General features: G+C 40.3%; 1 long non-coding RNA gene across 1 annotated transcript; it reads left to right on the top strand.

The window, feature by feature from the left end:
• Positions 1–10,050: 10,050 nt before the first annotated feature.
• LOC120536893 lies at positions 10,051–16,073 on the top strand. Its single transcript, XR_005635223.1, has 3 exons — positions 10,051–10,158; positions 13,107–13,217; positions 14,129–16,073. It is a non-coding gene; the product is annotated as an uncharacterized LOC120536893 (long non-coding RNA).
• The last annotated feature ends 2,901 nt before the right edge of the window (positions 16,074–18,974 follow it).

The raw sequence follows: 18,974 nt of genomic DNA, 5'->3' as shown, positions 1-18,974 counted from the left end.
TGTTGGTGCTTTAACTCTGCCATGTCTATTCATTCTCACGTCCTAGATTTTTTTTCCTTTCTAAGGATATCATTCAAATGATTTGAAGTCTAAAACAGACAAGTTATTCTCAGTGCTTCACTTTTTTCTCTTCACTTTCCTTCCAAGTATTTAATTAAACCCAATAGTGCACAATAAACACACACGGGTGTAAATGGTAACAAGCTAAATGGAGAAATGCTGGTTTCCTTTGTCATTTGCATCTTATTGCTAATAAAGAGCAATTAAAAACCAAGAATACGGCTGTTTAAGACTAAAATAAGCAATAAGCGTTCAAAATCTTAACGACTGAGACAGCTAAAGTGAAGCAGAAGTGTTACTTGAGCAATAAGTGCTTCTTATTAAGCAATTGGGTGGAACAAAAACCTGCAGCCACTGCAGCCCTGCAGGAATGAATCTGCCCACCCCTGCCTTAAACTGTCCCCCATGTATCACAATGTGCAAAACTGTGGCCAGCCTGTTCTAAAGATTGTCAATGATTGCGAGCTACTAAAGGTGAACGATGATGAAATGTTTAAACGCCAACTTTGTGTAACCCCAAACCAGTCTCATCTGTTGACAGGCAAGCTTGAACACAGACGATCACCCACTTGGGGAGCCCAATATCCTGCCCTGAATAATAAAAGGATTTCATGTTTCTTTGGTTCATGGGGAACCAAAATTCTTTTAGGGAGATTTCAGCCAAATTTGATGTGTCATTACTTGAGGTGCTTGGACTCTGCTGAAGGCAACCTCTTCATAAAATTTTTTGCGTTTTGGACTCTTAGGCTGACATGTTTTTATCTGACCATGTTAAATAAACCCGTTTAACTGAGTTCAGCTTATCGATGAAAGGATGCCTAACAGCACCATTACATCAAAGGCACATTATACTGACTTTTGTCTGTCCGTCTTAAAACTAAGAAGCAGCTTCTGGCCTTGAGTCTTAGTACTATGAATATTTTTGATTTGATATATTTTATTAATTCCCAAGGGAATATTGTCTTTTTATATGACCTTGGTGGGGTCCGAGTGCAGGGTGAATCATTGTACAGCACCCCTGGAGCAATCTGCAGGTGAAGGGCTTTGCTCAAGGGCCTAGCGGAGTAGGATATCTTCTGGCAGTAACGGGATTTGAACTATCAACCTTCGAGATACCAGCTCAGAGACACCCCTCCTATTCTATTCTTCATTTTTGGATTATCCCACCTTACCTTTTTAAGTGAATGGACTTGTGTAATTTACGTGTTATCAGCTATATGCTAAATATGCTCTTGTATATTCATATCTATGAACTTTTTGTCTGAACAAAAAATTTTTAGCATATTTTTACTACAATGCAAGAATAGCATGTTGTATGGGGTGTTCCTGAGGTGTCTTTCTTAAATAAATTTCTTATTTTTTCTTAAACTACAGAGAGCCTTTGTATTCTATGAATGAATTGAGCCAGGAATCCATTATGTCTCATCCATTATTAGGTGGCTGTTGGAATGTGATAAACGGGCAAATTCAAAAGTGTTCAGCAGAACGTGCAGGAGAAATGAAGTGATTGGAGCGACTGATGGATGTCATATTGTAAGATATGCACTATATAGCGTCCGACCCGACACAGATTGGACACGGGAGGCACGTGTAAAATTGAATAAACTTTTATTTTCTTCATCTGTGGGCTACGCCTTCTCCATACCCACAGACACAACACAGTCCCAAGCACACAAGAAACACAATTATTTACTCTTCTTTGGCACCACCTCTCCTTCCCAGCAACTGTGTCCTCCTCCACCCGACTCTGGCCCTGAGAGGTGGTCGCTGGCTCCCTTTATAGTTCACCCGGAAGTGCTCCAGGTGCTTGATCCCTGATTTCCGGCTGCACTTCCGGGTGTGACGAATTGGTTGCCCACATGGCCTCAGGAGACTCAAATACAGCGCCCCCTGGCGGTACCTGCGGGACCCAACAGGGCTGCACCCAACTCCAATTCCCAGGATGCCCTGTGGGAACCCGAGGCACTGTTCCACCCCAGGTAGGCGGCCAACTAGCGTTCAGGGGGAGGTATTGCAATGTCCATGGTTGCTGCCCCTGAATATAGTGTGCAGGGGCGTCCCGGCTGGGTAAGGACGCCAAACTCCTGTCACAATATTAAAATTCAGAGATCTCCCGTGTGGAAACTAGACTACCTCAACAGGAACTCATTTTTCTTGGTTCTCCTTCAGGGCATAGTGGATGATCATTTTTACAGGATTGTACCTCCACCTTCTTTAAGAATTGGAGACAGCAAATGGGAAGAGTACAAGAGGACACTGTATATATTTGTCTGGACTACCCCTTCAGTGGGCAGGCAGGCAGGCAGTGTGGTGTAGAGGTTAAGACGTTGCACCCCGAGGTTGTGGATTCAAATTCCACTATTGACGCTAAAGCAAAGGAGATCTCACATAACAAGCTTTTCTCTTTTGTAAGTTGCTTTGAATAAAAGCATCTGCCAAGCAAATCCATGTAAATGTATCGTTAGGGCTGGAGACTTAAAAACTGATGACGCTCTGGTTGATTCACACTTATTATGTAGCTCTTCCCTGATTGGATCTTCCTCATTACAACGCCTCATTCTCTGATTGGTCACCTTTCACAGAAGTAAAACATAGCAGGCTACATTGTTGTGTTGCTTACCTGCATACATTGTGCAATTTTTACAAATCGTGGTCAAGCGACTACTCACACTGCACAATAGAGCTGCCGGCTGTGTGTGTGCTCAAACTGCATGAGCAAATTCGGTCCAGCTGACATGCCAACACAGGGGTGCTCAGAACATATGTGTGCGATGCACAATGCACGAAGAATTTAGGGGAATTTGATTGCAACATCAGATGATTGGCCCATGAGACCGCTCACACGATAATGCAGTAGAAATTTAGGCTGATTCAGAAAACCAGTAGGCAAGTGCAAATTGGGCATTTTTTTAAAACACTAGGGGGCTTTGCCCCCTGCTCGTTTCATTCGCCAACCCATGTTTGGTTTTCCGGATACACACTTTTAAGATTTTTTTTTTCTTTGAATTGTTACTATTTCATTAGTTTCAGAACTTCTGTAAAAACAATATTTGGAATCTTTCGTGTCCCAATATGCTGAATCTTTTAAAAGAGGTCAGGGAGGCTTGTGTTTAATGACTTTGTACCATAATTCAGGAGAGGTTTCTCTGTTTGGAATTTCAGCACAGATAAAATGATCGACATCATCATCAGTTAATAATTTTTTTGCAAAGTAACCAATAAATGCATGTGAGGTAAACTCCATTTTTGAAATTCTCTTGACTTAAACTTCAAAGCCTTACAATATTTATATACTCCTGACATATCACCTGTGTCCATATATTCGATCTCTATTCGTCTTTTCGTTATTTCTCTGAGTAATAATTTCTCTTTGTTTGTGTTAATGCGATGTTTACTTTCTTTGTTTTGATGCTGTCATTTTTTTCTGCTTTCATTTTTTGTATCTTGCTCTGTGTTTCGCACCTACGTTTTTTTCTGAGTCTTTTGAATTCCAGTTTTCATTTTCTCTAACCTGCTCTGCATGTGTTTGGCCCACTTGTTTTTTAACCTCTTTATGACATTTTACTTTATTTTCTACTCTTTGTCTTTTATTTCTGCCCTCTCTTTATCCTGCTTTTGTTTCAATGACACCTTTTACGAGTAATAATTTCCGTTTGTTTGTGCTACCGCGATCTTTACTTTCATTTTTTTATGCTTTCTAATTTTCCTACTTTCATGTTCTTTAACTTTCTCCACATGTATATTGCACCAACGTTTTTTTCTTTTGAGCCTTTCGAATTCCACTGCTTTCATAATCTCTAACCTGCTCTGCATGTGAATAGCGACGTTTGTGAACGTCTTTATGAAGTTCTGCTTTGTCTTTTACTCTTTTTTTTTTTTCTGAGCCTGATTGGACGTTCTTTTTTTTCAATTCCACTTGTTTCGGGCTGATTATTACTTTGCTTATTTTCTGAATTTGCACCTAGATTATTTTTTCTTTTTTGCTCTTTTTTCTCTCTGATGCTTTTGAGTCTCTTTTCTCCGCGCTGCTGTCTTCTTTGCTTAGTCATCTACATTTCATTTATAACGTATTGTCCTTACACGCTTTATATGCGATGAGACCCTGGATCTGTGTGTGCTCAAAGCCTTAGTATACACGACTGAGTGTTTTGCTGCTTATGGTCTTATTTGATATTGATTGTAAGTAGGGTGTGTCTTGAAAGAATCTCATGTTCTACGTCATCGCGAGACGGTCAATCTCTTGGCACAATGTCTCATATTTAAGGTCCCCGCGAGACGCTCCATGGCCAATCTCTTTCGTCTCACGGGTCTTTTAAGTGTCTTCCGTGATCTTAACATGAAGATCACGTCTCGTATCCCTAGTGTTTCTCTCCAGGATTATTTTTTATAATAGAGAGATTTTATTGAATGTATTAAAAGCTAATAACATCAGGCTTAAAATGGTGCCAAAATCGCACAATGTATGCCTGGCTGAAGGTGTCTTTGCTGTGTGTATGGCCAGCGTATGTATAGGCAGACGACTACATCTCATATGTTTTTTGGTCATTTTAGTGTTGTTGCAAATATTCTCATAAACGATGTGAAAATGCTAGTCTGGACAGCATTTGTTTTAATTTAATTTTTAAATGAAAATGTAGTCATGTGGACATAGCCTTAAGCAGTGTGCCACGCGGCTGGGGGTGGTACCCAGCTGGGACGCCCAAGAGGACAGACCACGAGGGGGTGACTACCCTGGTTGTGTTGGGTACCACGGGTGCAGAGCTCTGAAGCTGAACCCTGTAGGGGTCACTGCCAGGAGGCGCCCTAATGCCTGGAGAGCCCTGGACCTCAGCACCTCCGCCATACAGGGGAGTGCTGGTGGAAGATTACTGGTGGACACCTGGAGCACATCTGGGTGGCTATAAAAGGAGCCGTCTCCCTCCATTCGAGGCTGGAGTCGGGTGGAAGTGGACAGAGCTCGGAAGGAGAGGCAAGAGACGGCCTGAAGAAAGGACAAGGCATTAAGGAAGAGGCCTGGACTTTTGGGATGATTGGTGCCGAGGCACTGGGTTGTCTACCTATTATTGTAAATATTGTAAATAAACGTGTGTTGGGTGACTTTAAATGATGTCCATCTGTTTGTCCAGCCAGGTTTCACAGCAGCAACTGGTTAAAGAAAATAAATTTCAACTGGAAAGAGACAAAGAGCACAATGGCAGCATGTGTGAAATAAACACACGTCAGTCTCCTCTAATGAGGTCACTCAATCCCGGTCGCAATAACTTCTACCAGACACAAGTTGTTTCATTCTGTGGCCAAACGTTCAGGCTGAATGAAGCCATCTCACTGAAATTGGAGTCACACGTATGACCAATACAATACAGTGACAAGGCCACTCCAGTAGTCCCAGAAGTAAAGAGAAATGGGTGAGTACTAATTTGTGGAGATTTCAGACTATCGCTACACCCTGTCGTATGCTTTGAACAGGAGTAGCACCATGCACTGAGAACATTTTTGAAAGATTAGCAAGAGGAAAACACCTCACACATTGGTAGACGTAAAGTCACGAGAAGTCTTCAACTTCACCTTACAGAAAGGTTTGTTCTTCAGTGCTCACCTTCCATTTGGGACTATGTCGGCTCCAGCCATAGGGCTCCGGATCAGATACTACGGGGGCTACCAAATGTGTAGAATTATTTTGATGATGTCCTGGTGACAAGGCCTGCGGGTGCCAAGCCCCTAGAACATTTCTTAGGACATCTTGAGAAATAAAGATTGTGAGTTGCAATCCCCTGGTCATGTTATGGAGTATGATATCATTGCAAGAGACGTCCGACGGCTGCGCTATTACTTTTAATTGAAAACATAGATTTCTACGATTGTTAAAGTACAAAATGTCATGTTATTGGGCAGCACGGTGGCACAGTGGGTAGCACTGCTGCCTCACAGTAAGGAGATCTGGGTTCACTTCCCGGGTTGTCCCAGCGTGGAGTTTGCATGTTCTCCCCGTGTCTGTGTGGGTTTCCTCCCACAGTCCAAAGACATGCAGGTTAGGTGCATTGGTGATCCAAAATTATCCTTATTGTCTGCTTGGTGTGTGAATGTGTGGGTCCTGTGGTGGGCTGACGCCCTGCCTGGGATTTGTTCCTGCCTTGTGCCCTGTGCTGACTGGGATTGGCTTCAACAGACCCCCATGACCCTGTAGTTAGGATATAGCAGGTTGGGAAATGACTGACTGACTGACTGCCATGTTATATTGAGGTGAGTGTGTTTAACATGAGGTTTAACTAAATGGCACTAACTAAAAAAACACACTCGGCCTGCGCTTCTACACACAATGCTGCCAAGCAACAACCTCCATTCCTTTATAACATAGCAAATAGTATCCATCCATTATCCAACCTGTTATATTCTAACTACACGGTCACAGGGGTCTCAATCCCAGCCAGCACAGGGCGCAAGGCAGGAAACAAACCCCAGGCAGGGTGCCAGCCCACCGCAGAGCACGCACGCACACACCAAGAAAAATTTAGGATCGCCAATGCACCTAACCTGCATGTCTTTGGACTGTGCTAGGAAATCCACGCAGACATGGGGAGAACATGCAAACTCCACGCAGGGAAGACCTGGTAAGCGAACCCAGGTCTCCTAACTGTGAGGCAGCAGCGCTACCCACTGCGCCACTGTGCTGCCTCTTAGCTGGAATGCAAATGCAAAATAAAATATCCTCTAAATGCAATCAGCGTTTATTTCTCCTCCGTAAACTCAAACAATTTAAAGTAGGCAAGGAGCTTGTGTTGTCCTTTTATCGCAGTCTGATTCAGTCTGTCATCACTTTCAGTTTCATTGCCTGATTTAGCGGTCTGACAAACCAGAATTTAAAGAAGCTCCAGCAGATTACTAAGCATGCAGCTAAAGTTATTGGGACTGACGAACTGGAGATGATCTGGCAAGTGTGTGTCGGAGGAGAATTCTAAAGAAACTAGAAATAATCTCAACTGACGACAGACATCCATTACATGTCGAACTTAACTTTAGTAAATCAGGAAGAACAGTCACTTTGAAAACCTACACAACTTGCTCTAGAAACTCCTTCCGTCCTAGTGCTTTTTAATAAGGAATATCGGAGAAAATAATTAAGGTTTGATATGTACCCTGTAGCACTTTTTGTGTAAATCTGCATTATCAGACTGCCTTACCTTTTCCTGTCTTCTCTCTGTTTTGTTTAATTTCTTTCCGTCATCAGATGCAATTTCAAGTTTTCTTGTGTAAACACGACTAAATAAAGCAACTTTGAACCTTCAACCTCCTGGCAAAGTCAGAACACTGCTAAAGGGTTCAGAGTACTCCACACAGCAGCTCAGGAAGAAATTGGATTATATATAAAGGAGCATACATGTAATTGAAAAGGTGTATGTGTGTGTATGTGGACGACAATAAAGAAGGCATTAAACTCATTAGTAATTTACACAAACGTCCACTAGATGTCAGTATTACTCTCAGATTAGTTACTAACTTGTTGACTGTAAGAAAGTTAAATCAATAAAGTTTGTCAATAAACTACGGAAGCGTATTATATTAATATAGCAACATGAAATTAGTATTGAAATAAATATTGTTGTCTATAAATATACTGTATATAAATAACATTCTTAATACGCAAACTCCAAACAGTACACTTTAAACAACGTTACGCGTGAGGAAGTGCAAGTTAAATACAAATGAACTTACTTCAGTTTATTAAACGCACGCTTTCTTTTTGATTCGAGATCGTACGAACTCTTAGTTATTACAAATTACAACTTCTCTATACCTTAAATGACTAGTACATGCGTCTCTTTCTCTTAACGACCATCCCATAATACTACGTGAACCTGATTGGCGCTGCCTCTCTCTATTGTCGTAAATGTCACCAAACAGCACAAAACACTAGCACGTCGAATGCACTTGGCATTGGGACTTTAAGTGTTCCTATACTGTCACCCAATGTCCGCCCTGTAAACAAGTGACTGATGAAATCCAACCTCTGGTCAAACCTTTCCTCAAAAGTGCATCTGCTGTGGCCTCCATGATGTTTGGGACAAAGACACATTAATTCCTAGATTTCCCCCTGTGCTCCACAGTTTAAAATTACAAATCAAACAATTCAGAAAGGGCACATTGCTGACTTTCATTGAAGGTGACTTGTAGACATTTCGCTCACCCCATGTAGAGATGGCAGCACTATTTATACAAACACCCCCATGTCTGCGCATCACTTAGCCTGTGTGATTGTTTGCAGCAGGAGTCCTTTTAAAATCAGGAATCCATTGGTATTTCACAAATCTGTTCCCATGTATTCACAGTTATTTACTGTATGGAGCCTGCTATGGATCGAAATAACTATGTTTCTAAGTACCTTGAACATGGGAAAGGCGCTATATAACTCAAATGTATTATTATTATTATTATTATTATTATTATTATTATTATTATTATTATTATTTCTGGAACCTTCATGTGGATGGATCTTTAGGGAACCAAAATGGATTCCCTAAGGAGTATCAATCTGAAGCACCACTTTGAAACCTTTATTTTTAAGAGTGTACTCATCACGATGTGAAAATATTTTCTTAAAATGACAAAATATTAACTGTGATTTATGATGAATAGTTTAAATGTTGTGAATCTGGCACTTACAAATTCTACACTGAAGTGAGAAGCATTTTTTCCCTGCACATAAATGAGTAAAGGAGCGTGACTTGAGAGCTTATCTACGCATACCATGGCATCAATAAATCCTGATACGGAAGTTATTTCTTTAAAGTAAATATTTATATCATTTGAAAGCACCGTGTGCGCATTGAGAAACCAGAAGAAACCAAGCTGATAACTGTTAGGAAGCAACCATGAAAAGGGAAAACGGCGAGGCTTTCTGTACTTTACTCTGAGCAAAGCAAAGCTGATCGAAGCGTAATACTAATAATAATAATAGATAGATAGATAGATAGATACTTTATTAATCCCAAGGGGAAATTCACATACTCTACCAGCAGCATACTGATAAAAAATATTAAATTAAAAGAAAGTAATAGGAGTGATCAGTAAAATATAGAAAAAAGGTAGAAAAATAAAGTCGTATACGGAGCTTCTGGAAAGGCTGCCACTCGACTGCGATGGGCTGGCGCCCCGCCCGGGGTCTGTTTCCTGCCTTGCAGCCTCTGTTGGCTGTGATTGGCTCCAGCAGACCCCCTTGACTCTGTAGTTAGGACATTGGTTGGAAAATGGATGGATGGATGGATGGATAATAATAATAATAATAATAATAATAATAATAATAATAATAATAATAATTTAGACTTTTTCAATGTCACTTTTCAGAAACGCTGTTTTAAAGGTCGCGTTTTCTTTATGTGGAGTGTAATGAACGGCAGCATTGAAGTTAGAACTTAACTTCTGTGGGTTGTTCGACGAACGAAGCACTCTGATGAAATAGCGACAAAGTCCAATAAGTCTCGCTTAAACAAGCCTCGTTTTCCAATCGAGATTTTCTCTTTAAATCAAGACGGGCTTTGGCAGCACGATAGGACGAGCAGTGATTCAGATTTGATAAGCAGCCCCAAAAACATCAATCATTAGTGAAGAAGACAAGGCGGAGAGTGCAACACCTGCAAACTGAGTACCCGAGACTTCAAGTGTCAGGCTGATGGGAATGTACGGTGTATTATTGGACAGCTTGGAAAATGTAATTGTAATTGTTACTGAAGCGAAGGACTTGTAACAGACAGCGTCGGTCTTTTCAGCAGTTTATTATGAAGTAATAGTTGATCTATAATAACACAAAAAAGAATAAGGTAAAAATAAAGTGAGCGAAGCTGCCATTCTATAGCAGACCGATGCGTATGCACATTTGGATGGATGGACAGATGAATATAATCTTTTTATAATTCCCTTTATACGAAACGCGAATGCTAAACTGACGAGGATTGCGTAAAGCCGGCAATCATGTGAACGCTGACTCACCCTATTAAAGCGAACAAGCGCTGAAGACCGTTGCCGATGAACTTTCTTTGGGTCCAGTTTGGGTTTTAATGTTGTGATCCGTGACCCGAATTAAGCGACTAATGGCGTAACCTTCAAGTGAGTACCGACACTTTATGGGCTTGTTTGCTTTTATTATTAAACAAGGAGTCGAGCGTATGAAGGACCGGTCAGAATGCATGAATTTTGCACATAGGCTGTTAATCGATAAAATAAGTTATGTGTGTTTAAAGATGCAGCTCAGTGTAACTCCCGATTTAGTGTCCAAGTCGTTGCAAAGTGTAAAAAATCTGAACGCTGACGGCCGTTTATTTACTTCACATGAACGCCGGCTGACAGCACGTGAGTTTAGCTGACACAACACAGTAAAGTCTTGCCGATCAGCCATTAAATTACAAGGAACCGTTCAGAATGCAATGAAAGTAAGTTATGATAGATCGTATTTTAATGGAAGGAGTAAAAAGTAAAAAAAAAAATAAAAAAAAATATATATATATATAATAGTTATACGGTAGCTTTGCCCTCTCACTTCCTGTTTACAATACGCCCTCTTAGCTCCAGGAGGTTAATTTGAAATCTCATCCTAGTGTGTATTGAGATTATAAACGTTTTCTTTTTTTTTCATTCAATCTAAAAATACTTTTAAAATCAGGATGAGCCTGATGTCCATAAGTGTGATGGAACCTGGTGATGGACTTGCGTCTCATTGTTGCTCCCATAGGCTCTGCAGCTGTGGGTATTCAGCAGGCAGTGTGCATATTTTACTCCTGGATTCAGAAAAAATTCCGACCCCTTCACTTTCTGCACACATAACATTGCATTGTAGATTTAATTTTAAATGCATAAATGCACCATTTTTGTCCAACAATCTAAACTCAATAGTGACAAAAACATGTTTAAGAATTTACTAAAAATCAAAAAATGAACTCACTCATTCATGCAAGTATTCAGACCCCTTAATTCTGTACTTTTTAGAAGTTCCTTTGGCAGCAATTACGTCTTTGAGTCTTCTTGGTTAAGTCTCTACAAGCTTTGCACACCTGGATTTGGGCAGTTTATCTCATTCTTCCCGGCAGATCCTCCCAAGCTCTGTTAGACGGGCAGGATGGGAAGCATCTACCATCTTCAGGTCTTTCACACACGTGTTCCATGAGGTTTGTATCTGCTGTTTGGCTGGCCTACTCAAGGGCATCCGTAGACTTGTTATGAAGCCACTCCAGCAATGACTTGACTATATACCTTGGGTTGTTGTTGTGCAGAAAGGTGAACCATCATCACCCCAGTCTGAGGTGCACTCTGAAGCAGGTTTTCTTCAAGGACCACTTTGTATTTAGCTGCATTCATCTTTTCATCAGTTCCGGCCATTCACCCACCCCTGCTGCTGAGAAGAACCTCCTGGCATGATGCTGGCACCACCGTACTTTATCGCAGAGATGGTATTAATTCGATGGTGAGCAGGGCCTGTTCTTCACTAGACATAGTACTTGGAGTTTGGCCCAAAGAGTTCAGTTCTTGTCTCATCAAAGCAGAGAATCTTTGCTCTCAATGTAGTTTAACTTGTCATATGCCTTTTACTCAAGAATGTCTTCTGTCTTACCATTCCACCATAAATGAGATGGTTCCCAACAGACCCATCCACATGAAGGTTCCAGGAAGAGCCTTTTATTTATTTAGATCTATAGCAGGCTCCAACCATCCATCCATCCATCCATCCATCATCCAACCCGCTATATCCTAACCACAAGGTCATGAGGGTCTGCTGGAACCAATTAGCAGGCTCCATACATTAAATAATCATGAGTAAATGCTAACAGCTTTGTGAAATACCTGTGGCTCATCATTTTAAAAGGACTATTGCTACACATGGCAACACAGGATAATTTCAGGGTTACATAATCTGTTAGTGTCCTGCAAGTTAGCCTACCATACATTGAAAATGTGTTTTTAGGAAGTTTTTCAAAGCACAAAGAACCAACTTCATATGCACAGAGTCCTTCTCAGAATGCAATGGTTTCTTGTCAGGCAAAAGTTCAACAAGGAACCACACAACCCAGTAAAGAATCATAAAGTGTCATTAAAGATTTTAGGATTTTTAAGAGTGTATAGTTATTTATGGAACCTGTTACTAATCTAAACAAATAAAGGTCCTTTCTGGAGCATTCACAAGGTTTGTTCTTTTGGAAACTAACAAGTTAAGACAATGTATGCGTGGTGAGACATTCAGGTGCATTCGCTACTAGGTCAACTGGCATGAAAGTTGGAGCATTTCACATTTTTTATTTACATATTCTAAAGTCAGTTATTTAATTTTTTTTTTTATTAAGTGGTTTTAAAAGAATCCATCCTATTCAAAAGAAATAGCGACAATAGAAAGCGATTCCCTGTGTTAGCAGACTCCATTAAACAGCACTTTACAATGGAGCTAAAAAGAAGCAAAAATGAGCTTGTGGGGCTTAAAGGCTTTCATACACAGCAGAGTGCAAGATGGCATCGACTGATGTGTGTTAGTGGTGAAGGGTCTGTCAGCAGGTTTGATTTAATTTCCTTATGCATAACATTTTTGAAAGCACACCTAATAGAGTAGCATACAAAAATTAGCAATTATAAAATATCTGTTAATACAAAATGACCAATACTCGAATTAACTCTAGGAAACGAGAAAAGGAACTGAAATACGTTTTGCATCTAGCCATTACTATTAGTGGAAATTCTATTAATAAATAAGAATTTAACTGATTTTTGTATAATGGGAATAGGAAAGTGCACGATGGGCAAGAAGGTGAGGGGCTCGACGTGATTGTTTATGAGTATCTGGCACTGAAAGATCAGGGACTAAAGCCAAAGAAGCCTCCACCTCCCTACATCACTGTCCAGTTTAAACCCATTTACAGGCAAGATGATTACATCTTGATTACATCTCGCCTGAAGAAGGGGCCTGAGTTGCTTCGAAACACTTGCATGTTGTAATCTTTTTAGTTGGCCAATAAAAGGTGTCATTTTGCTTGACTTGCTGAAACCTGATAATTCTGTGTGCTTTCATCCTACAGGGAATGAGGTGTGGACACACAGAAGAGCACCGATGGGTGAAAATGAGTGTATCATTCAATGTACATGGCATCACCCGAGAAGAAACAGCAAAGATATCGAATATCCAAATTGTAAGATGGAGGCGAATTTATACTTCACAGTACTGTTGGTCCTTGAATGGCATTTTATGGTTCTTTACTGGGTTGTGTGGTTCCTTGTAGAGCTATTGCTTCATCAAGCAGCATTTGATTCTTCAAAGAGTTCTTTGCATATGAAGTGTGTTCTCTGTGCTTAGAAAAACGTCCTAATATGTAGAAAAGAATTAAAATCTGGAATGTATTATAGGCTACCTAGCAGAACACCAACAGATTAAGAAAACCTCGAGCTGGCCAGTGTTATTGAATGCAGTGGGCGTCCTTTTAAAATCCTGACTTATTGGTATTTCACCAATCTGTTGCCATCTATTTATGGTGATTTACTGTATGAAGCCTGTTATGGATCTCAATAAATGAAAGGTTCTTTCTGGAACTTTCATGTAGGAGGGTCTTGTGGGAGCCAAAAACGGCTCCCCTATGGCTTTGCTCTTTGTTTATTTTTAAGGGTGTGTGTATGTAGAGAAATGTCAGAGTGTCAGTTATGACTTTTAATAATCTGAATAAATTAAAGAGCCAAGCAAGACAATGTTTCTGTGTCATCTAGGCTGCAAAGTTTTGTCAAATGTGCACAATATTGAAGATAAGCTATATTTCTAACTTGCTGTTTTCAGTATCTTTTTATAGTTTTTATTTCCTTGCTAGATTTAATTTCAGTATCTTAGTCATTTAGTCCTGATATTCAGCTCAGTAGTTCATCCACCATTTTAATATGAAACACAGAGCCATCTGTTATCTGCCTTATCCTGTGACCCTGCTTTTCAGATACAGTAATAGTTGACTGCCCGTAGCTGAACTGTGATTTTATTGATTGCTTCTTTAAAAGTTAATATTTTCATGAAAGTATGTACTTCTAAAATCATTCACATTGTGTCTTTTTTATTTTATAGTGTCTTACTCTACATTTGACAGAATCATCTGGATTGCCAAGTATCTGCAACAAAGCATCATTAGGTTATTAAGAGAAAGTTATAGTTGACTAAAATGTTATATGCATTCACAGTAAGCTGGAAGTCCACAAGCAGTTCTTGCATTCTTTAATGTAAGAGAGCACTTCATAAACAAGTATGGTATGTTTCTCTGATTATGAGCATTATGGTAAAAAATAGACAGCAGACAGAAAAACTTTTTGGGGATGGCCACCCCGTACACTGAAAAATAGGCAAAAACAAAGAAAATACATCTTTACACGTAGAGTTCATAAAGGAACTGACCAACAGGACAAGTCTGGGCTATAAATATCGAGGATTAGAGGAAGAGGTGGAGTCTGGGAGGCCGGAACAGGAACTGATGTGGCAGGTGGATTGGTTCTGGGTAACGGAAGCCAGAAATGAGGTCATCAGTGGGTGGAGCTATGGTGATGTCACTGAGAGGCTCAGTCTTCGGCTGGTCTGCAGAGGGACAAGAGGAGAAAGGATCACACGTCAGCACCAACCCCTGGTCTGCCATGTACGCGTGTGTGACAACATGTACAAATTATAGGAGCATTTTAGATATTTTCAGAAATGTCTGACAAAACAACCGAGAGAATGATAGGATAAATGTTTTTCACATTGAGCAAAAGCTCTACAAATTCCAGCAAAGTCTGGCTGCAGATATCAACTCTGAGGCTACAAGCACTGAGAAACTGAACATACAATGAGAGGCTGAGCCTGGACTTGACGTACGACCAGATTTAGATGAAAATACAGGATAGCTGGTGACGTGTTATGCAGAATCAGAAGTATTAAGTAAATAAATGATGGCACTTCTTTGTATCTTAGATATATCAGGTACTCTGATTTTATTCAGGTCTTGTCCGTGTTCATTCTGGAGGGATCTCCCATGAATGTGGCGTCTTTTCATTCACTGTTTTGTTTTATTCTACAGTATATATTTTTCATGTCAGAGTGTTTCATTTGCACAGGTTGGTGAGTAGAGCAGTTGTTATTTTGAATGTTTTTTAAACATTTCATGGTATGTAGCAGACCCTCGAGGACTTAACTTTCATGGTGTTCTGATTTTCTATAAATAGGTTTCTGTGAATACTTGTTCTTTGTTACTGATTGTCTTTGTACCAGTTGCAAAAAGTTTTGTTTTTATTGTCCGAAAACTTTGTTATTGTTTTTTACAAAAAATATTTATCAGTGCACAATTAGCTTGAGCATTCTGACATTTACAGTGTTGACTTGGATTCTCTGTGTCACTACTACATGAATTCAACAACTGAGTTACTGTATGTCTGCACACTCCAGGCTCCAATGATGCCCGAGTCATTTACTGTTTCTCAAAATGGCAAGAAGCTCCCTTCGATGCAGTAATCCTCAGGCTGTGATTATAGTATGGGTAGACTGGATATGTCAACATTTTTCCACCATATCCTTAGAAGGGTTATTTTCACTGTCTTTTTAAAAGAGATGTGTGTTTCTACTGGTAGACCTGAAGCTGTCCAGTTGGCCTCCCATGAGTTGTTTAGTGTTGTATTTCTGGGGACAGCAACAGTCAAAAAAGAATTAAATAACAGAAAGGATGTCAGTACAGCCTGGGGGATTAGGTGAGGAAAGCAGAACTTTATTTCAATTCTTTGATTTTTCTTTTTTTTTTTATTTGATATGCCTTAATTATCCCCAAGGGGAAATTGCATAGTGCCCTGGGGGAATTTTTAGATTAAGGCGCCCAATGGAGTAGGATCCTTTCTGACAGTAGCAGGATTTGAACCTGCAACCTCCCAGATACCAGCGCAGCTCCTTCACCCCAGAGCCACCATTCAAATATTTTTTAATTCATTTAAATGTATTAACTTTGCTTTTGTAATTCTTGATGCTTTAAACTTGAATACATGTTTCTTTATACACAGCATTAAGTGCTTCTAATTATTTTTGTTGAAGACATCTATTGGTGCGCTCTATATAATCATTTTTTTAATTTCTTGCACACAATATGGTGTGAAAATTAAGGTTTTGTCAGGCCTTGAAGGCCAATAATAGGGGTGAACCCCAAAAGGCTTGATGTCTTGTATAACTAGACATCAAGATGCATGTGAAGGTTTTCTCATACTTTTCCAGTCAGTTTTACCCTGATACCCATGTTGGGCTGGGAAAAATTCAACTGTTACTTATCAGAGTCTTCCATCTTTCTGTTAAAGCTGAATAACTAACTGGTTCGTACAAAGTATGTAAATAAGTACCTGGCTGGAAATAGTCAAGTGAATAAGGAGCTGCAATAAAGATGAAATGTCAGCCTCGTTTTATTATATAGTACTGTACTGCAGAGAGCTAGAAAACATGTTACTATTATCCATTAGATGGCAGCAATGGGCATAAAAAAGAAAAGAACAAACTGAAAGAATAAGTTCCAAAATAAAAATATTAAAACACACATAGTCTACCATTACGAGATCCAAGAACTGAAAAAATCCAGGACATTTACAGAGACTTTGGCCAAGAATGGATTCTCATCGACAGGTAAGATCATGAAATGTTAGCTAAGATGAAACAAGTGTATAGTTTATCAAAAGCACAAACTGAGCAGCAATTAGAAGTGCAGCAGTCTTGCGACGTGAGTATAAAATGCATCATGGTGACACTTCCTGGTTGTGTCGTCTTCATAGTCTCCCTTTCTTTTTTACTTTTATATTTACATTTTGTTTGTATAGCAGATGCTTTTATCAAAAGCAATTTACAAAAGAGGCCAACATAATCGACTGTTTAGGCAAATGAGGTACAGGAGGACAAGGTTACAAAACTGACAGTGGAAAAAGGTGTAAATCAGACAGAAGAAACTGGCTACTCTTGTCTTAGCTACAAAACAAACGAGTGTCATGTGTTCCTCCTGGTGCACGACAATGCCCGGCCTGATGTGGCAAGAGTATGCAGGCAGTTCCTGGAAGATGAAGGAATTGATGCCTTTGACTGGCCTCCATGCTCACTCACCTGACCTCAATCCAATAGCACACCTCTGTGTGGGACATTATGTTTCGGTCCATTTGATGCCATCAGGTTGCACCTCAGACTGTCCAGGAGCTCAGTGATGCCCTGGTCCAGATCTGGGAGGAGATCCCCCGGGACATCATCCATCATCTCATTAGGATGTTGCCAGAAATGCATACAAGCACAAGGGGGCCATACAAATTACTGAGTACAATTTAGAGTTGCTGCAATGAAATTTTGGCAAACTGGACTCGCCTGCTTGCCGCATAATTTTTTCCCTTTGATTTTCAGGGTGTCTTTGAATTCAGCCCTCTGTAGGTTGATAATTGTCATCTCCATCAATCAATGTGGCATCCTTTCATTCCTAACACATTACCAGTCCATATCAGTATATATATATATATATATATATATATATATATATGTGCGCGTGAGATATACATACATATATCCACAAAATTCAGGTTGCGACTCAGACTACGAATGCAATGAATGTAATTACTCCGGACCTACAGGCTGTCAAATAAACGAACCACACACTGTGTCGCAGCGTAAAGGGGCTTCGTCTTTGATGCTGACATCCAAGGTTTGATCCCCGAGAGGGGTGCAGTAAAGTGTGTATGCCTGATGAGCCCAAATAAGGGCGAAGCACGTATTGTGTACTCTTTGCATTATTTGACAGTAAACTATGCAATATTCCATGATCTGCTTCTTGCAACTGAAGAGAGCACCCATGGCGGATGTTTGCCAAATGGCAGACCAACCACAAGTGTTACATGAAGAGTAACCACCAATACAATCAGGTCGGGACTCCGAATGCAATGAGCATACATATATATACATATATACACATATATATATGTTTATGTGTATATATTTATGTTTATGTATATATATATATATATATTTATGTACATACAGTATATGTAACCCTGACACAGACAGGCAGGACAGTAATTCCCACACAGCACATGGTTTATTTACAGTTCTAGAATCCACAACACACAAGGCAAAGCACAGAGCAGAACACAGTCACTTCTCTTTCTACAGCCAGTCCTTCTGCTTCATCCACTTCCTCCCAATTCAGGCCGTTGAGTGGTGGTGACTGGCTACTTTTATAGGGCACCCAGAAGGAGTCCCGGTCCCCAACGAGATTCTTCCGGCAGCACCTTCTTCTGACTCTTGCTCTCCAAATGGAGTGAGGCAACCCCCTTTTATAGGTCACACTCGGAAGTTTCACCAGAAGAAGGTGGTGAAGCGTCTGGAGCACTTCCGGGTGAAGCAGAAGTGCTGTAAGCAAGAGGTCAGAATCATCCATGTGCCCCCTGCCAGTAGCCATAGGCCCCAGGAGGGTTGAGCTTCCATGCTCCAAACCCATGGCCCTGCTTCAAGCCTGGGAGGCTACCCTCTAGCATTCCGGGGGAGGTAATGCCCTGAATATGCTCTCTCCCCCAGTCTTTCCATCATAGGAGCATCTCTGCCAGGCAATGACCCTGGCCGTCTGCCACAATATATATGTGTTAATACCTTAAAGCTAATAACCAAAAGGTGGATTATATACTTAAATGAAACCTTATCAGTGCAAACATAGCCTACTGCTGTTTACTTTAGTTCTATTTGAAGCCACTATGTGTGTCTTCCTGTTATGGGCAGACTTGTAATAATTTTATATTAAATTGATTCATCATATGGAATCACAACCATCTGTTCATATGTGGGAGCTACTAGGCAGTAATGAAGATCTGCAAATGAAGGAGGAAGACAAAGAGCAAAAGAATGTCAGATTCTTAAGGAATCCTTCATTTCGCCTTCTTCTTCTTTTGGCTGC

The sequence above is a fragment of the Polypterus senegalus genome, chromosome 10 (genome assembly GCF_016835505.1).
Source record: "Polypterus senegalus isolate Bchr_013 chromosome 10, ASM1683550v1, whole genome shotgun sequence".
NCBI lineage: Eukaryota > Metazoa > Chordata > Cladistia > Polypteriformes > Polypteridae > Polypterus > Polypterus senegalus.
Note: the sequence above shows the minus strand (reverse complement) of the source record. Positions and strands in the feature narration are given on the sequence as shown.